The sequence below is a fragment of the Chlamydotis macqueenii genome, chromosome Z, assembly GCF_036417535.1.
Source record: "Chlamydotis macqueenii isolate bChlMac1 chromosome Z, bChlMac1.mat, whole genome shotgun sequence".
Classification (NCBI taxonomy): domain Eukaryota; kingdom Metazoa; phylum Chordata; class Aves; order Otidiformes; family Otididae; genus Chlamydotis; species Chlamydotis macqueenii.
Window position 1 is genome coordinate 64,358,198 of NC_141593.1, and position 21,813 is coordinate 64,380,010.

The window sequence follows — 21,813 nt, forward strand, 5'->3', positions numbered from 1 at the left end:
GCATCTTACTTCTTATTTACATCATGTTGATTGTAAGATAACAAATGTTATGTCTGCATGGCTGAAACCTCCCAAGAAAAGAGCTGGTCTTTCTGTACTGTCTTAGCTTGCCTGAAGCATTGCTTTCCTTACATCATTATGTAAGAAAGCAAGATTCTTTTTTTTTAACTATTTTAAAAAGAATGTACTTGAACTCAGGTTTGCAAAATGATACTGATTGGAAAGTAGGCTAAAGAGCCTCTGAGGAGTGCAGCCTCTTCTCAGAAGCTGGCTGTGCATTCAGAAATGTAGATATCCATGTAAAGGACCATCAGACCAAACAGGAGTGCAAAAAATGGATAGCTGGAATTTCTAGTATATCAAACACTGAAGTACAAAAGCCAAGAATTGTTAGCTTACACTACAATCAACAAGCTCTATATGTCATTGTAAAATTACCCAATTAATTTCTCAGGCATGGAAATAAAATGCCCCATGAATCTCTTTACTAAAAAGGCATTTCTAATTGAAAAATTTCTAGCGACGTTTGTGAGCACATATATTTATAAATGGGAGATGATAGCAATTATCGTCCTTGGTATGATTTATTACTTGGCATTATGTATTATTTGACCTCTACAGAGAGGTCAGCTATTCCAGTTTCTGGAATTAAAGGCATGAACTTCTCATCAAATAACATTAAAGAACTTTAATTTCTCCTTATAGCTGCAGGCTACCCTAACAAATGGATTTAGAAGAGTAGAACCTAATTTCAGCCAGATGCCACAGGAAAACAGGCTGTAATATAAATTCAGATTATTTACTGCTTGCTGATGTTTAATTTTACATGAATAGGGAAGTTTATTTTCAAGCCATAGTAGATCTCCCCTTAGCTCACAGCCACTGGGCATCTGTACTGCAGTGGAATAACTGACATTTCCTCTCATACAGCAACCTGTAACTTAGTCACCCTTCTGAGAAAGGAGTCTTTAAATTTGAAAACCTCCTTGGCCTGCACAGTAGCCAACATTGTGACCAAGAGCACTTCTAGCGGCACAAAAAAATGAATAAGACGTAGCAACTTTTTGTGAAAACTGTGACATTTCAGTCAAAGACAGAAAACCAAGAACCAACGCATCTAACCAAGTTCACAGACTGGCAAATGGAGAAAGTCACAAAATCAGAAAGAAGTCAAATTTTGCAAAGATGCATTCACAATTATTGCTTATGACAAAACACAAGGTTAAAGATGCAGTCAAAAAGCAAGTGTAAGAGGATGGGAGAAAACATTTCAGGTGCAGGGTGTTAAACACATCCTTCACCTTTCTTCAAACTAGTATGAAATACTGGTATTGGTCCCTGACTTCTAGGAGGCAAAGACAACACGACAGTTTTATCCTCAGAGCAGCTGCAGGAGGTCTGCACTGGTGGACCATCTGTGCCACAGAGGAAGTCAGCATCCTGGACAGCATTGTCATGACAAGAAAGCAATGGAACATATCTCCTCCAAGCCCCTCTACCTTCACAGGCCTTCACAGGTAGCTCAGGAGGAGCAGGCAAAGTCCAAGATTATCCAAGTGGGAGTCCCATGAGGAAGGGGAATGGAAGCTCGTGCCCTCTGATGCCAGGTGGCAAAGCAGCTGGAAAGTAACTTTGCAGAAAATGACATGGAGGTCGTGATAGACACCAAGTCGTGTGCCCTTACAGTAAATAAAGCCAGCAGCCTCATGGGAGGCCAGCCTTTCTCTCTACTCAGCACTGGTGAGATACATCTGGAGTTCAGGGCCTAGTGCTGAGCTCCCAGTACAAGACAGTGGGTCTTGCTGTGGATTTTTGTTTTGTTTTGTTTTGCTTAACTGTTTGTGCTGGTTTTATTTAGTGAGGGGGGGCTATGGTGGCAGCTTCTGTAAGAAGCTCCTTGAAGTTGTTTCCCCTTTGTCCGGTGGACTCGGCCAGTCCTAGGGCAGACCCGCTGCTGGCCAGGGCTAAGCCAATTGGTAGCAGAATGTTCACTGATAATGTATTTAAGAAGGGGAAAACCAGAAAAAAAAAAAAAAAAACAGAAGGGGAAAAACAGAAAAAAAAAAAAAAAAAAAAGCAGGGGGAGGCGCGAGCCCTGTGGGCCTTGCAGCCCTCATCCTCTGGCCTACTGCCGGGCAGCCGTCCAGGCCCAACTCGGCCCGGCCCGGCTGCAAGAAGTGGAGAGGAGATGAGATGTGAAGAGAACCTGAGAGGCGTCTGCCTGAGCCAGTTGTGAAGAATTTCTTGTGACAGGAATGGCTGCAGACGCCAAGGTCAGTGAAGAAGGAGGGGGAGCAATGATGCTGCTCCCGGCAGAGATTCCCCTGCAGCCCGTGGTGCAGCCCATGGTGAGGCCGGCTGTGCCCTTGCAGCCCATGGAGGCCCACGCAGGAGCAGAGATCCACCTGCAGCCCGGGGAGGACCCCACGCCACGGCAGGCGGATGCCTGAAGGAGGCTGTGGCCCGTGGAGGGCCCATGCTGGGGCAGCCAGTTCCTGAGAGACCGCACCCCGTGGAAGAGATGACCCATGCTGGAGCAGTTTCGTGAAGGACTGTAGCCCGTGGGAGGGACCCCAGGCTGGAGCAGGGGAGGAATGTGAGGAGTTCTTTCCCCAAGGAGGAAGGAGCAGTGTAAAGCGATGTGCGATGAATTGACCATAACCCCCATTCCTTCTTCCCTGCTGTGCTGCTCAAGGCAGGGAAGGTAGCAGAGATTAAGTTCAACCTGGGAAGAGAGAGGGGTGGAGGGAAGTTATCTTGTTATCTTTCTCATTATCCTGCTCCTTGGTTTTAATAATAAACAAATAGTTTTCCCAAGTGGAGTCTGTTTTGCCCATAACAGTGAGAATCTCTCCCTGTCCTTATCTTAAATCTCAAGCCTTTTTTCTTACATTATCTCTCTCTATTCCCTTGGAGAGTGGGGGGAGTGAGAGACAGACTACATAGACTGGTCCTGAGTGGGGCTAAACTACAACACTGTTATTGTAAAGGATTCACATCAACATGGCAGGAGGTGCTGCCTCGTTGAACAGTAACTTGGCAAATAATGAAATTCTGTTTCAGCTGTAAGAATGGAAAATTGTTAAAAAACAATTATGTTAAATGCTTTATTCTTCTAAATAAAGTTTTCATATTATTATTAACAGTAAATGTTCCAGAAGCAATACTGGTAAATGTAAGGGTTCCCATGTAAGTTTCAATTGACAGCACTGTGCTGCAATACTGCTAGAAGCAACATGTCCCATGGCATTATATGTACATCCTTCCTTTACATGCATTGCAGTAGGGTGGAAGTGACCTAGATCCAGTGTGCCATTTCACACGTGATCGTAACCAACTCTGATACTCACCAGATCTACAGCTCAGCAAAGACAGCAGGGAACAAGCCTAGGTTTCATTTATACTATAGTGAGAAGAGACGGAGTTACCAGCAGAAAGGCTGGCGAGGTTAAGGCATGGCTGGCTGAGTCTTGCAACAGAAAAAATCAGACAAATATGGAATTACAGCAGTGCCTTCCTTTCTGAACAAGTGACAGGAAAACACTGGCAGCATTCTGTACAAATAGACAATATATGAAAGATCTTTAATTCCGTAACAAAAAAGGATTAATCTTGCCTAATTTTATTCATGTCACTCTTGGCTACCAGGGTTCTTCAGGTTCTTGCAGGCAAGGGTTCTTGAGCTGCATATAGCCCTACCCAACACAGCTGTTAACATATCACTTTAGAATGCATCAAATTTAGATAACATTTTAGTTACAATTTTGGATAAAAAGGCACTCATTGACAGAGCACATTCTCTAGATTCAAAAGGTGTTTCAAATTAATCTGAAAGGCATCTTTGGAGTGCTGAAGTACTAAGCATCATAAGCCTAATCATTCTTTAACCAACCAAAACAGAAAAAAAACTCATTCTGATGGACTAGAAGGAGGTTTTGAGGTTTGTTTTTTTTTTTGCAGGCTTATATTGCCTAAAAAGTTTTCAGTATTGGACTATACATTTCTTGGATCTAACCGAATTTCTGACTTTGTTTCCTTATTTTTTAAATGATTGCCATATGCACCTTCATTAAAAAAAAAAAAATCTAGTTTCATTTAAGATTACTATGCAGAATCCAAGAAACAATCAACCCAAACAAGGGTCCAGAAATGCCAGAAGGGGTCTAAACTCTGTCATGGACACAAACCTGACTCCAGTATTCCTTTCTACCTGATGAATAATGTAAAGAAAAAAAAATTTCTAAATTTTCGCTAGCATCAAAGCTGTTTCATTGATCTTAATGACAAGACACTGTACACAGCAAAGGTGTCTCTTTTTTAAATTTTACTTATTTGTCTTCTGTGGTCTGACACAGAAATGTAATGTAGCCTTTAAGTATAATTAAGCATTAATACGAAGGCCATAAATTATCTCTCAGCCTTGTGGATTGAAAGTCCATGAATGCATTCAGAATTAAAGAGAAAAAAATCTCTGGGAGTCTGGGAGCATAATTGTAGACTCACAGTTTAAGATGATTAAAGCATCATCTTTAACTGTGTCCTTGCACTGCTGTTCCTCAAAATTATCACATTGTCTCAATGTTGAAATTTAATTCTTTATGATTTTCTTTCAATAGCATATTGAAATTCCCACATGTCTAGAATATATCCACAAGTTTTTAACACATAACCAAATACCCTTATTACCAGGTAATATAAAAACACCTTTCAGACATACTCTCTTCGAGTATGGTCTAATTTTGCTCTTATCAGAAAGCATTCAACAGACTTCCTATGATACAGGGTTTTTTTAAAGACTATCTTAATAACCCTAACTGAAAATCAATAGCCATAGGAAAAAAAAATCCATTCTGTTTCAGAGTTATTAGTCCAATTTAATAAAAAAAAAAAGGTAACTCTTTTTTAAAGAGAGAGAAGAAGGAACATGGATTCTACAGGCTGAATTAAAAAGCCTCACTGAGTCTATCTCCCTATGAAAAAAATGAAAAGGGCCTATCAATCATAGAACCTATAATCACTTTTAGTTCCTAAGTAAATTACTACAGGTACTGCAAAGTTTTATTTTTTGTCCAGCTACCTGTGTTAAAGATCCTCATCAAGGATAATTTAAAAAAAAAATTCTACGTAAACTAGATTTTAATTTAATGTTACCACTCATTGTAACAAAAGAGACTTTAGAAATTTCTAAGTATCTCATGCCTTCCAGGCCCCTGCTGCAGTGTCTCACTATCTTTATTGTAAAATTTATTTCCCTACCACTCAATCAGGATATCTCTTCTTGCAATCTGCCTGTTATCCTTGATCCTTTTGTGATGTATGTCTGAGAAGAGTCTGGGTCTGCTTTCTTCAAAACCTCTCAGGTAGCAGAAGACACTCACTAGGCACCCCCTGCTCGTCCTTAGCCTCTGCAGGACCATTTCCCCAGCAAGCTCCATTCCCCCAGTCCCTCCTCACACCTGATGCAAACACCCGGAAAGCCTTCTGGGCTCTGTCTAACTTGTTGAGATCTTTCTCATATTGGGGCATCCAAAACCAAACACAGGAAGCCCAGATGTGCTCTGACACACTGCAGCACTACTGACCACTTCTAGCTTCAACAGTACTGTTTGATACTGTTGAAAAATCAGCTTCCCTTCAGATAGCTGGCTATGATTGGAACCAGGATTACATTTAAAAAAATACAGTTTACAGTTTACAACTGGTGTATATTACCAGAAGTAATTTGATAGAGTGAAAAAGGAGACCGGGAATGACGCCAGCGGCTGATTTTGAGAAAAATAAATCATGTATGTAAAGGAGTGATAAATACAAAGACTCTTCCTCAAGCATGCCTGCCAAACTGAATTTATCAAAGTAGCACTTGTCAAGGAAAGAAAGAACAACAGTAAACCAAGTGCAGGAGAACCAATGTGATTTACAGAGGCAGTCAGCTTTAGCCTCCCTCAGGTACAAGAGATGTGATTGCAAGAGCAGAATTCCTACAGCTTTGAATTGCTTTTGGGAGCGGAGACCTCAGAGAGCACTGCTGATCGAACAGAAGACCTTTAGACATATTATGAAGCCAAAAAGCATTTCAAATGCTCAGCACTTTTCATGGGTTTATTAGATATTGTTTGTAACATGTTTTGCCAGCATTTGGGATATATGATTCAAATGTTGCATAACTAAGCAACAATCCTTTAATTGTCATGTGCTCAGTACCTTTGAGCACATCACAATACCATAACAACAGGTGCAGTTTAAGGTGATGTTTTAAGAAATACTGCAACTTGCAAAGACATACAGTGAGACTCACCTACACAATAAATAATCTCAGGAGGAAAGAATTAACTTTCTCTGCATAGATACAACAACCCAAGGCACTATCCTATGGGCAGCAGAGCCACAAAAGGATTTCACAAAGAGAAATTCCTGGATAGCAATGACATGTCAGTACATTAGTACGCTGTTTACAATTTTTTAGTAATATTATTTTATTACATTTCATTTTTCAAAAGTGTTTCTTGAGTTTTGTTTGTTTGTTTGTTTTTACAATATTATGGTTTTCTGCATTCAGTACCTTCTGAAGATTTTAGAAAACTAAACTATTAACAATTCACATCAAAAATGTATTGAGGATTTAAAAAATATCTTGCTGACATACTGGTTCATGTTCTGTAATTTACAGTAAAATTTGTCTGAGAAGTTGACACTTACTACTGGAATTTCAAAGTACAGTCTTGTACTGTCATAGACAAAGCACTTCTCACAGCACAGCAGTATCCATCTGGTCTTCTTTTTGCACTTAAAAACAATCTTTCAGGACAGAAATAAATCTTTTATTTAAGAAACCAAAGCTTACTAGGTGTAGCAAGTGTTGAAATTTTTTAAACATTTAGTGTTGATCAGTTACAATCTTAAACAATTAGCATTGTTGATATACCAAAAAAAAAAAAAAAAGTCACTGACAGCTCCTCCATTGGCAAGCTTTCTGATTTTTCCAAAAAACTATGATATACTTCTGCTTCGCATTTCACTGCCTACATGTCTTTCATTTTAATACATTTAATATTTACACTTTTTAAAAAAAAAAAAGTATTAATGTTCATGGTTCAAATAACACATAGTTGTAAATAGACTGGCTTCAATATGCTCCCTGAGAGTTAGTTTGAATTTCTTTTTCCTGATTGTCAGACATATTTTATAAGGTCTCTAGCCATTTATACTCCCAGGGAAAAAAAAAAAAAAAAAAGATAGCTTGAAACACAGCATATGGTTTCCAGACATATTCTATTAATACAGCTTCACAGGATGTTTGTATGCAACACAAAATTGGGTAATTTCAGTAAGAAGCAGAATGCAGCAGGTCAGCAATAAAAATTTCTGTGTTCAAAATAAGAATTTTTACATACAAAACTCAAGCAAATACTGCAATATAAAATGACCCTGAATGGGGTAGGATAGAAAATTCAGAGTTTTCAACTGAGATATACTTCTTCCCTTATGCTTCCACCAGAAATACACTCTATCTTTTCTTCCTATAGTCAGAGCCTCTCATAAAAGGTCAGGTTCTTCCATGCCAATGTGATTCTCTGATTCAGTATCTCCTGTCCTGAAAAGCATATGCTTCATCTTCAGCTGATACAAGCCAAAATGTGAAATGCAGACTTTTCATGGTAGTGGGCTTTCAAAAGCTCTTTGGCTTTTCATGGTAACCAGAATATTATCTCATTTTAGCTTTTGATAGCCTCCTTTCGTAGATGCTGATTTGCTGATTTGCAGAAAGTTTATGACTGCCTTAGCATCTTCATCTCTTGTCACCTCTGATTTATCTTTTTCTATCATTCCCAATTTACTGATATTCAGACACTCAATAAAAAAAAAGACTTACATCATGAACATATAAAACCTGCAGGATAGACTCAAAATTTATTTCCATTACATTGAAGGATCTGGTATTTCCACTGAATTCTCTAAAACCTCTAACCCAGTAATTCCTAATTTGGAGAATCACAGAATCACAGAATGGTTTGGGTTGGAAGGGACCTTCAAAGGTCATCTAGTCTAACCGCCCTGCAAGGAGCAGGGACATCTTCAATCAGACCAGGTTGTTCAGAGCCCTGTCCAAGCTGGCCTTGAGTGTTTCCAGGAATGGGGCATCAACCACCTCTCTCAGCAACCTGTTCCAGTGTTCCACTACGCTCACTGTAAAATATGTTGTCCTTATATCCAGTTTGAATCTGCCTCCTTCTATTTTAAAACCATTAGCCCTGCTAAGGAGTTTTGGAAGGTCACTATAAGGTCTCCTGGAGCCTTCTCTTCTCCAGGCTAGACAGCCCCAACTCCCTTAGCCTGTCCTCACAGGAGAGGTGCTCCAGCCCTCTGACCATTTTTGTGGCCCTCCTCTGGACTCACTCCAGCAGGTCCATGTCCTTCTTATGCTGGGGGCTCCAGAGAACACTCTCAGTTAACCCTCTGAACAGTCTGTACACAACGGTACTTAAGTTTAGGAAAACTGTTACACATATTCTCAGATCTCACGGCATTTAAATATCTGATTTTTATTTAATACCTGGTTTCTAGTTTTATAAGCAAGTTCTGTCATATTTTTCTTAAACTTTGGATAATTAACAAGGACAGAAAAATTGTAAGAGAATAAACAGGAATTCCTGAGGAAAGCAAAAGCTACCAGTCTTTAACTTCAGAGGCAGCATTGGGTCTTATAGTAAGACCAGCAAGCCTTTTTACTAGCTGAACTTAGACAAGGAAGCATTACGATGCTATTACTGTCTGCTTTTGTGTCAGTGTCCCGCTTTTAGATCCCACTTTTTAGATCCATTTCTTTTTACATCAAATGGGGGAGGGTTGCTTCCTGTTTAATAAAAACAAAACTTTGATGATGCATATTTCCTCTGTCTATTACCTTTGAAGTTGGGTTACAAGCTGGAAAATGGCAGAGAGGGTTTTTGAGCCCTTCTCTTACTACCCTACCTCTACCATGTTATTCAATTGCTTCACAGTTGGCTTTCATACTGATTTAAAAGATCTCCTGACTGCTAAGAATTCTTTAAGACTGTTATACAACAAATTATTCATTGTATGAAATATGCATTGCATATGCTTTGTATTGTCACTCTGTAGCCTTGTGACTACAGTATCACCATTGCTAGTAATAGCTTTCATACTGACTCTGAAAGGCCTCGGGACTTGTCAGGTTTTGTTTGAGTATGTTTTGGCTTGCGCAGAGATTTGTTTCAGCTGTTTTAGTGGTAAAAGCCTAGATGCCTACTGTCTATTTTGTTTTACTTTTAATTAGCTTTCCATAATCACATGTATAATCATAATTTTTATATAGCTAGTAGTAAAAAGCACTTGGACTGCATAGAATTAAATACTTATGACCATCCATAATGATGTCATGTCGTGCAAAAAAAAAAAAAGGCACAGTGTGACAGCAGCAGCCTAAAAGCAGAGACACGTTAATTCAACGAAGTGCAGAGGAGTAAGGGAACTATACGATATGAGGGGCTAGAGGATGACAATGGACATCCTACAGCCATAAGCAACTCCCTAGTCATCAGCTAAAGGAAGGCATTGAAAACTTGGAAACTGGGAGAAGTATTTTTCTTAGGGAGAGAAAAAGGAACAAAGAAGAACTACTCAGCATGCAGAAAACCCACTACATACATCAAATTCCGATGTAAAGTGAAGTTACAGACCAATTAAAATGAGCGTGGTGTAAAGTGAGGTGGAAGCCCCCCTCAGACTTTCAGGGGAAGGAAGAACATGCTAACATTACACTTCCCTCAGCAAAGAGGAAGAAACCTGCACTATTAACACCATACCTCTCCTGGCACATGACAAGCACGCTGACGGCTTGCTTGTAGCATCACCACCCACCCAAAACCGAAGCCAACCTTAGGGACCACCCACTCAGTGGTGATAGAAATTGAGCATAACACCAAAGGAGCAGACAGGAGGAAGGGTGTCTATTAGAATTTTAACAGTATTGTTAAGAAGAAAATATGTCAATTGTGCTGGCATGCCTCAAAGTTCATTCCTCCTAATGCACTGCAGACTCAGTTTTGTTGATTTTGAATGCGCTAACTGCAAAGACAACTGTTTTTGAAGAGTTTGTGTGAGGTTATTCTCTTGATATCTGGTTCTAAAATCTTTAAACTGGGGAAGAACTCTGTACTGATTCTGAAAGATGTAAATTCATTAGGCTTTAAATAAAACTGTAAGTAACCACATAAAATTTAACCACAATTCAGGTTCGCAGTTGCAAAGGCTAGCACAGACACACTATTACTCTTAACTAATCTTAATAAAACTCTCCTCAAATTGTTGCATTGTACGGGGAACAAAAGAGGGACTGCTTGAAAATTAATTTCGAGGCTGTCAATCACAATACTAAGCGCTAGCTTGCGAATTCCAAGTTTAAGGTTATATTTTGTAAAATGTTTTCACTAATCATCTAAAAGCTGCATAGCTAAGGAAGAGGCCCTTTGCCAGCTAAGAACTACCCTGAAGTTACAATTTAAACATAACTGTGATTCTTCAGAAAGGAAAAGATAATGCAGAAAAGCACGGTCTGGCATACTAGGACTGGAATATTTTCCTATTCAAAGTACTTCTAAAAGATAGCAGAGTAAATCCTTGATGGAAAAAGTAGCATAGACTTACCCTTTTATTACTGTATAAGATATACTAAGAATCACTAATTAACAAGGGACTCGCCCAGAATGGCTACTACTCAGCCAAAGTCTATACAGCCATACAAAACGAGTACTCCCATGAACAACCAGCAATTCAGTCCCATCAATAAACTAGATAATGGAAATAATAATACCAAGGGACTAGCTGAAGACACATATCCCTCACCAACTGATGGGTTAAAAGCTGTCTGAAACACAGAAAAGCAATAACAGTTGAAGCAGAGTCTCCCTACCTCACCATACAAATCTGGCAGTGATTAAAACTTTTGAACACTGGTTTCCATCTGTGCATTTTGAATGTCTCTAAAAGGTGGCCAAGAGTTTGCAGGTAATACCTACCTTCGTAGAAAGCTAGCAAACTTACCGTCAGCATACTACTACAGGCAATCTAAGCCAACTTTCTCTTTAAGAAGCAACGAACAGTCCTAGTGAAAAGGCTGGGAGTATCCTCTGGAGAGTCAAAATAGGTCACTTTCTTCCCTATGTACTTTTTTAGGCTATAATTCAGAGAGGTTCTTGGGCAGGCTCCTGCCACTTGGAATAATATCTGTGAACCTGAGCCAGTATGACCACTGCCAGTCTTGAAATCAGGCACATGAAATTGGGCAGGGGCTAAAATACAGTGAAACAAGCATTATTCTTCATCAGCACAGCTGCAGGAGACGAGGTGTGCACAGGAAAACATGCTACAATACAGAGATGCTGAATTGAGGCGGCAACAGCAGCTTGTCACCAAGAGCAGAACAACCTGTCCATGAGAAACTCGAATTTATGGGGACACAAACACTGTTACAAAATCTCCTGTCCCTCAGCATCAGGGAGAACTGAAGCTAAACATTTTTATCACTGTTCATTAAGGACTTGGACAAAATTTTCTCTTAAGTTTAAGGAAAATTAAATATCCCATCATCTTTCCTTCAGGGTATTCTTCCCTGCAGTTACTGCTGCAACTGCAGCTCACATGGATGTACCCAATACAGTTTAAAGTTGCTAACAAGGTCTCCATGGTAACACGCAACTCAGCCTTTGCAAACCATCTCCATGGTTAATAAATGGGTTACATAAAACTTGGGTGGGTTTTGCACCTGCACTGCTCTCTGCGCTGGTATGGCAACACTGCTTGCCAAGCCCGAACTAAAGCTAGTGCAAGCCAAGAAGCTTTACAGACACTTACTAGAATAAACCTAGGAGAATTAGATGATGTCACATTTTAAACCATACGGAAACAACTTGTCAACGTATTTTTGCCCCTTTTTTGTTGTTGGTTTTTTTTTGGGGGGGGGGGTGATATCATGCAGCTCTGCTGTCCTGTGAAACTGGTGAGGCTGCAGATACAAGATGTGGGAGAGAATGAAGTCTCGCCCCAGTGTTTGTTTTCCCACTGCCTGCAGATTCTATCAGAAAACAATCCAAGATTGTTGTATGCCCTCAAGTTGTTCAAACTGCCATTTCCAGCTACAACTTCTTTCCCTTGTATCATAAATGCAATAACCAGATGCTACGGATGTGATAGCCTCACATGCTACTAAACCATTCAGTTCCCTGCGCCACCTTCCACATCTTCAGCATTTGCAAGCTCTCCTAGACCTCCTCCTATGCTCTCAGACCTCACACAACAGAAACCATTGCCTGGCCCCAGCAGTGAACTTCAGCTTCATCTGGAGAATAAGGTCACAGAAAAAGGAAGAAACTGTAATGCTTCACTGTCCTGGAAGCTTTGCTGCACTCAGAGGACAAAATATGTGTTTTTCCAGACACAGACACGCTGTAACTACAGTTCCTCTCCCGTTGTGTCATTTACTTAACACACATTTCTCACATAAGCCAACATACCAGTCTCGTCTATTGGCTGGAAAAAGTGTGAGTGCTGTACCTTGGCTAAGCATCTAAATGTATTACTAATAAACAATAATGTTTTATGATATTTTATACATAGACCCTCTTGTAAAAAAGAGCTATTTAATTTGTATGCAACAAGCAGCTTCATCATAATATCCAAAATCACTTTAAAACATAGTATTTTCCAAATAAGAATTGTAACAGCTATACTGGAAATATCACTGGAAAAAGACTGGTTTGGTTCCCCTCAGAAGAGTGTGCACGCTGCAGATACACAGAAACATCCCCCACTTTAAGGTGGCATATAAATGAATGACTAGAGGGTCACAGAAAGCATATACAACTTTCTAAGGAGAAGCTACTTGTGGGATTTATTTTTTTTTCATTACGCTGAAGAGCTATATTGCTGGCCTTCTTGACTAGCCAAAGCAGTACAATTTGCTTAAAACACTCATGAGATTAATTCAGTCTTCCACAATTTCTTAAGGAAATGTGCATAAAGCATTATTACCCCTCAGCCCTTCTTTCAGTCGTGGCTGCTTTTCTTTTTAAGGTAGTATGACAGAACCTACCATGAAAGTACTGAGGTTTGAAAGTAATCAGTACAGTCTCAGCTTGCCAGTTAGCTGATATTCAGAAAATCATTAATCTGAAACTATTTTAACTTTCACGTCTCATCTTTACACGGAAAACTATGACTTTGGCAGGAAAAAAAACCCAAAATACTAGTTATTTAATACATCACAAGTTGACTGTACTGTAAATAAGTACAACTTAAGAACTAGATTAATCTCCTTAAAGGAAGTTCAGAGAATACAAAAAAAAAAGAGGCTGAAAACAGTGTTCAACATTGAACTGTCCACCTAGCTAAATCTACTTATCCTTTTTTTTTTTTTTTGTGAAAAAGCTTTCAGTCAATCTCAGAAAAACTCCAGTCTCCTCTAGTTTCTTGTAAACTAATTTATGTATTTTTCTAAGACTATCCAGCCATTTTAATTCAACAGTTCATACACAAGGCAGAGGAAAGGTGTAAAGCTGAAAAACTGGAGACAGAACTCTTAACTACCTGGCTGAGAGCCTAGAAACTCTTCAGCTTAATTGTAGGCTTTCTGGTCTGATCCTAACAGTCCACAGGCTAAGAATGCAAACTGCCACAGCAGAGGTTAACAGACAGCTCTTACTCAGGTACCACCATGGACATCAATTTGCTAACCATGCTGGTGCCATCTTCCACTTTGTGTTCAAATAACTTCTAAAGCAGTATGTATCAATTTGGATACAAGAATACTAGTTGTACAGAAAAACGTTTTCCATCTGGAAAACCTGTGGTCTACTTCTATTGGTTGTATTTTCAATTTGAGGGTGGAACAGTTGCAAGCAAACTAAGTATTTTAACAATCAACGGGATCCTTACTTTGAAAGATCAGTTAGCCATGAAACATCAGACTTATGCATCTGACTATACATATAATCATGCAGTCACATTCATGACTTCTCTGCGGGTGTAAGGACTCTGAAGTGTTTGATGGCTGGCCTTCAATTTCTTATTCTGATTTGGTTTGGGTTTGTTTTTTTTTTTTCATCCTTGACACACAACATCAGCAATTTCACCTTCAAAAAAATCCTCAGCATGAACTGAAGTGACGAAATAAAGAATATAACAGCTGGCTTGGTAAGTACCAGTTACTGCCAGAAATGATGGACAACCATATACAATGCACAACTTATTTCTGCTGAGAAAAGTCTGATGCCAGTGTCTTACCTCTCAAGAATAACAACTTAATCTTGCCGGACTAGAAATAAATAATATAGCGAAATACAGCCATCTACCGCACTTTGCTGTATTTTCTTTTGTTCCCCTTCCTTAAGGCTGCCACTGCAAACATGCTGTGGCAAACATGTGGCAGTAAATTGGGAGTCAAGGAACGTGGAAGAATCCTATTTCCTAGCAGGGGTCTGTGAATCCCAGACCACTGTAGGTGCATATGTTCAATCTGCTTTGTTGACTGACGCTTAGTGTATGGTTAGGGCAGTGACCATAGCATGCCAGAAACGTGCTAACTTAGGTAGCATGACAGTAACAGATGAGATTATTAGCAAGTCTGGAAATTGATAAAAGAAGGATAGAGCATGTTCAAGAAGGAAAAGCAGGAAACAAGAAGGAAAAACAACAAGGCATCATCTTAACACTACCCAAATCTCTGGACAGAAGAGAAGAAAAAGAGTGACACAGCAGAGACTTGCAGTCAGCACAAAAAGTGGGGAGTTCTCACAGAAAAGGCTTTTCTGGAGCCACAGACAGAACTGTCTGGATTGTGGGACTTGGTTTTAATCATTTAAGGACATCTTTTCAAAAAGAATGTGGCAATGTGTCCAGGACCTTCCTGGAATTTTTTTAGTAAAAAAGACAGAAAATAAAAGGTAGAATTGCTTTGTTAGATTTAATTCTGAATAAAAGGGAGGAAGAAGCTGGTCAAAAAATAAATGGAGGCTCACACAACAGGGAACATGTTATTCTTGTAAAAGAAATAACATCTACTGAGAATCCTGACTGAACCTTGAAACTAGATCTGTTTAGAGCAGGAGATTAGACTGAATGGCCTCCACAAGCCTTTCAGATGTTCTGTTTGAGTTTTGGTTTTGTTTTTTTCCCCAGCATGTTTTTCTTTTGGTTGTTTGTTTGAGAGTTTGGGTTGGTTTTTTTTTCTTCGGAAGGTGGAAGTTAAGCGTAAAGAAAATCATTTTCAGCAAACAAACTTCTATAAAGTCAAAAAAATTGATAAGCAAGATCCCATGGGAAATTAAGAATTTCTTAATTTCTTAAACAATATAAAAGGTACAAGCACAATCGATCTCAATGTAAATAAATAAATTATGAAGGGAAATTAAATGGACTAGAACATCGTTCCTTTATTCAGCTGAAACTCAAAAAAACTCTGTTAACATATGAGTAAATAGATCAAATGATTATGGATAAGTATGAAAGCTATAGCAATAGAACGCATGGATAAAAAACACATAGGCCAAAGATTTTTTAAAAATCACAACTGCCATGTAGGATACAGTACATACAATGAAAAAATAATTCCTGAAGAACACTAACACATAGAAGGCCAAGGAAATAGTTTATCTATTAGTCAATAACAAAAAAAAAAAAAAAAAATTAGAAACATGACCCTGAAAAGGCTAATATACTTCATTCTTAATAAATGTAACTAAACAAACAAAAAAAAAACCCTAAGGAGTAAGGGTCAAATTTAGACTAGCTAGAGAGTCAAGAGTCTACTTAGCTAAACTACAGGTTCTCAAGTTACCTGGGCCTGATGAAAAATCACTCTAAAACATTTCAGGAATTGCCTGCACTAATGGCATAGCCCTTTAATAACTGTTTTGAAAACTTGTCATTCAAGATTACTAGAAGGGGACAAAAAGAATACCTACCTTTAAAAATGTACAGAACAGCAATCCAAGGAATTACTGAAAACCCTTCAATTTCTAAAAAACTACTGGAAGAAACAGTCAAACCAACTATTTGTAAACACAGACAAAACAACAGGGAGATGAGTAATAGCCAATGCTGGCTTGTCAGGAACAAATCATGTCAAAACAAATCTAATTTGCTTCTGTGACAGGGTACCTGGTATAACGTATGGGAAAGAGACAAGGATGCAATAACTCCTGGCTTTTTCCTTGTGTGTCATCCTCCTAAGCTAGCTAGGAAAACACAGTCTGCAACAGATACAGCTATGTTTTATTGCTTCCCCCCCCACCATGTGTCTGTTTGGGACTAGACTAATAAAAGAACTCAAAAATAAACTTTTCATTAACTAAGGAAGAGGGATACTAGGATATCTCAGAAAAAGAAAAATCCAGATAACATCCATTGCAAGACACTGCCACATGTGTTGCAAATATATACAGCGGTACAGAATTTGTGCATGATCTTTTCCTGCAAAATGCATCAATGTCTTAAATACCCACTTGACCCTGATCCTATGGCATTCCCATGTGGCCACAGGGAAGCTTGCCTGTAGGTATTTGCAGACTCCAAACCATCTTGTATAGTCATCCCTCTACACCACCAGCAAAGCTCACTAGAATACAGTACCAAAATAGCACCTGCCAATCAATGGGTCATTGTCAAACTGGAAACATCAACCAAATGAGACTGTCACGTATGTTTCTGAGGTGTGCTGCCATTCAGCATTTTTACTGACAACTTCGAGAAAGGGAGAATATCCTTTTTAAAATCTGCAGATGCTAGCAACTTGGTTATTTTGTAGGAGAGGATTAGAATTCAAATCATAAGCTTAAGGTGTGATTTGAAATAGAAAGGATGCAAGCCAACTATGTGCTGTCTCTAGATAAGAATATAATCAGCTGGACAAATACAAGATGGGGAAGAACAAGCTAAATCTCAAGAAACTATCTTGGATCCACAGTAAATCCTCTATTAGTCATCAAAGCATTTTTTTTACAAAAACAAACAAACAACTCACCCACAACCAAAAAAACCCAAACCTCTCCAAAAATCTCCAACATATCAGAAGGAGGTTGCAACAAAAAATGTCTCCACTAGCAATGCAAAAGACTTCATCAAAACTACAGTAACTCAATGGATTCAACTGTTTTTTAAAATTCTTTCCCAGTTTATAATGCTAGCCAGGTCATAAATGCCTATAAAAAGCTACTTGTCAACAGTTCCTGAAGTAATGACACTCCACCTTCATAAGACACCTCCCACAAGCACCCACCCTCCCCCCAAAAAATTGCCTTCAGCGATTATAGTACATTGAAGTGGACAGGAGATTAGCAAAAGGATGAATATTTGTATTTCATGGGAGGTGTCATTAGACCAAAACCAGGACTGAATGTAGTGCAGAGCTACTAGAAAATGTATCCAGGAATATAGTGCCTCTTTATCTATGAGAAGCATGTATATATTTTTTTTAATTTCTATTTCCACAATAACATACAGAAGACGCACCTGGCAATCTCCAGATATTTACAGAAACAGTAACCTCACTTACCTCATAATCTAACCAACTTTTAGGTGCAACAAGCTTTCATCGATGCTTAAAGATATTGCAGCATTAAATAATACAAGAAATATACATATAGCCACGCCGTATCACAGAAAGGTTTTTCTCCACTGAATATTCACTGTTTTTGGCATATAACAAATCATACTAACTAAAATAGTTCCCTAGGATACCGTGATATTCTGTCTTCTGCTGAGATTACCCTACCCTGGCAGACAGATTAAAGAGTTAAGACAATTTCTTATTTCCTGAAATCACCTCACAGAATCCTGTTGCAAATTTCAAGCCAAAAGAAATATTAATGTTTTATCTTATCTTATCTGGTTAAGTGCAAATTTACATTGTCTATATGCAGAAGGCTTTAGAAGATTCACCGAAAAAAAAATAATTTCAAAACAATCCAGGAGACTCTTGGCTAAATTCAGAGACTGTGAGAGATGGAGCACTAGATGTGAAGCAGGGCAGATGGGCAGAAAGAGCTTACTTAGAGGGTCACAGGATGTACAGGATCACAGCAGGACAGCTGAAAGTATTTGCAATGAAAAGACGGAAATGTGCTGCACGGACTGAAACAATAAAATAAAACCAATTTTTTTATTTGGCTAACTTTGTTTTAATTTGAAACAGAAGAGGACAGAAACCTCCCTTTGAGCATGAGAGTGCCATGAGCCACTGCGGAGCTGGCATACTCCCACCGTGTCAAAAAACAGTGCCTGAGTCATATTATGCTCAGTTCAGACAACAGTTTAGTAGACCTAGTGCCACCAAGTAGCCTCACAAAGAGTGCAATCACCATTCTTTGTCCAGCACTCCTATGCACATACAGAAGGCAAGGTGTCTGATGCCAGAATTGATTGATATAGACCAGCAGCAGCTCTGTGTTGCAAGGTCCTCCTTCCAGAAATCAAAGCGAGCTTCAGAGGTCACACCTGAAACTCAACTTTCTGTTCTTGATGCTGACATTGTGCTTACTAATTTTCCACAAAGCAGGGCATAATGCTTTAGGTACTGCTACTTCTCTCTTTCTGTGTTCCAAATCCAGGACAGGAAAGAAGATAATTTTGTAGATAAGAAACTAACTCTACTTACGTATTTGCATCAGCTGTAATTTTGTTTGAGCAAAAAAAGTGAATAGATGGAAAAGCACATCCTCATGTCAGCATCTCACAAACAGAACACTGTTTCCTTGCATGTCTGTATACATAGCTTCCACAATGACATTAGCAGAATATTACATTTTCAAAGTCAGGAAAGATTGACATTCTTAAATAAACAAATCCACATAACTTCTGAGATTGTTAAAGAGAAAAAGAATTATTCACAGAACAGAGGCACAGCTATCATACTCAAAAACTAACAGCATGCTTATTTAAACTACTTTAAAAATTACTACATGATTACTTTTTCTAACTCGCATCCAATTAATAACTACATGTTGTCTCAAATAATTAAGTTTAATGTGGAGCACTATTCATTTTCTTTCTTTTTCTTGATTTGTGACCTTTTTTAATTAACAAGATGGGAAAAACACATGGAAACTTAACAATAAAAATAGACTTGATCCTTTCATAGACTGCAGTCATCTCCTGTCATTTTGCTATATAAATCTGTTAAATAAAATGTTTTTTAAAATCAGTGAAAAATAAAACAAGCACAGGTTGGGAGGGGTCAAAATGAAGCATCTACAGGAGATACATCCGTCTGGTGTGGCTGTCTGCATACTACATATTCTGTTAAAAGACTTAAGAACCTCTACAGCTAACAGTAGCCCAACATAGCAATAAGGATGGAAAAATTTGGTAATCTGTCTTAGGAAAGAAATAAGGCACTTCTGCCACAGCAGTAAAACTTCAAAAGTGGGGTGAATGTCAGAATAGGACCTAATTCAGAAGAACGTCTCTTGCATTTCATTACCTCTGAAAGGTGCATGACTGACAGTTCTAGAAACAATATTTTATTTCTGCCCTATGCAAGTTTGACACAGACAGAAGATGTGCCCTAGAAACTTCACTGCCACTGTACTTCAATCCTTCCCTACGGAGAGGAGAATTCAGTCTTTAATCTGCAATTCTTTGTTATTTTCATTAAAATGGCCATAAGGGAAACAAATAGAAACCAAAAGGACCAAATTCTCAGATACAGCCACCCGTCCACAATAAACAGAAAAAAAAAAATCATTAGGTTGTTTCACTAAAGCATCGGATAAAAATTTCCAATCAGTATTCATCTAAATGCCATCCAAATTACCAATCCTTAATGCTAAATGATCAGTCACTAAACCCAGTAAAATTGTAATCTCTATTTCACCAGCTTCTTTATGCTTTTCTACTGCATGCTTTCTTCTTTTCTACAACTCTCTTTCCTGTCAGCCTTGCATACTTTCAGTGCAGTAGACTGAAAAACAGAAAAGAGATCAGAATGTTCAAGAACTGGTTTCCAAAGTTGCTGAAAGATGTTCCTGCAAAGAAAACTGGAGTGAACAAGTGCTCTACACAACAAAGAAATAGAGAAAAAGCAATCAGCTTAAAATGCAGCAAAAAGGACTCCATTAAGAAAACATTTGTAACAGTAGGGACAATGGAACATTGGACTAGATCAACCGGGAATTTTGTGTGATCTACACCATTTGGTACATTCACAGAAGATATTATTTTGATCCAGCCTTAGACCATATAAAGGTGAAAGCATCATCTCTTAATTTCCCTTTTAATTTCAGGATCAGTAAGCGAAATTATTTAATTACTTGGGCAGACTAGATTTGAGAAAATCAGTTCAGAATAGCAAAAAGTTCTTCTAAAAAAAAATGAAAAAGCCTATAATTTTGCATCTTACTACTTCTGCTATGCATTTTAACATTTTGCGGGTGTGTGTGACCTGCAAATGTTGTAATAAGTGTATTTCACAAATATGAGCACATCTAGTTTTGGCAAATACAGCTTAATATTAATAAATATACAAACTTGGAACATTCTAAAGGTACTAAGAATAAGGATTAAGAAAAAGAAGCACACTAACAGATACTTAACAATACAAAAATAAATGCTATGTTGTTTCAGTGATCCTTAAACATCAACAGACATGCAACTAACTGGAGTATTACATATTAATACCACATATCACCACTTCAGCCAAAATTCTCAAGCTTTCTCCAGTTTCATTCTTTCGGGCACTAATGCATAAAAGACGCAATAAGCTAGACAGATGGATAGGTAGACAGCTGTAATCTTATCTATTCCTAGCACTGGAGTAGTGCAGATTAATCTCACCCACTTGTCCTGTAATCCTGCTGACTAAAACAGCACACTCTCCTGATCTATCAGTCTTCCACCTACTTTCTCCCTCAACATTTCCGATAAACTTAGCCTGATTACTCAGTACAACCTGGGGTTTTTGCACTGAACGCTGCTGAGCATCCGGCAGCAAGCTGCTATCCCACCAACCACCACTATCTGGCCTCTAGCTCAATGGCCAAGGGAGAGTGGTGATTTAAACAAAGAATGGCAGAAACATCTCATCAGAGGCTGGTCAGCTATCTGTGCTAAGAAGTTTTACATCAAGTATGAACATAAGCAGTCAGCACTGAAAATATCTGCAATAACTGAGAGGTAGAACCAAATGGAGGCTGAAGCCTGCTGCGGTTTCCCTTCGCTGCAGCCTTTCCATTCTTTCCTCCTTTCACTGTGTTCCAAAATAAAACCTCCCACCAGCAGAAAGCAATTATCACTGTTATTTTTAGATACCACCTCCCATACACTTCCTGACATTCTCTGTAACAAAGTGATGCCTCTGCTGTTTATGAAAGGAAGCACTCGCACCAGGACGTGCAACCTGTGATCAGAGGGAAGATTAAAAACACATACTGCGTCAAAAGCTTTTTCTCCTGACCAGTTCAGCTGCTCCGTCCTGTCTGTTGATTGTTGCCACCCCTAGTTACACGTACCTAAATCTCCTGAATTGTTACCAAAGGATCTTAATTACTCAGGCCTATGGTTTCTTCTGTGTTGCAGCAGCTTCCTATCTACACTGTGTAACAGTGAAGAGCACAGAGATCTTGAGGCTCCTTGCACAAATGCAAGCCCTACTTCTTCATACGACGTGACAAAAACCAAGATCAAGGCAACAGTGAGATGAATACAAATAAATCGCTTGCAGACCTCATACAGCATCCATGGTGCACACAGCTCTCCGCATCTGTGACATCTTTAGTGGCTGTATTCCTACTCATTGAAGTTGCA

At 38.8% G+C, this 21,813-nt stretch overlaps 1 protein-coding gene across 1 annotated transcript in view; it reads right to left on the bottom strand.

The window, feature by feature from the left end:
• The window catches only part of PRR16 (proline rich 16), a 164,079-nt gene that overhangs the window by 86,478 nt on the left and 55,788 nt on the right, over positions 1-21,813 (bottom strand). The gene's annotated exons all lie outside the window — the stretch shown is intronic.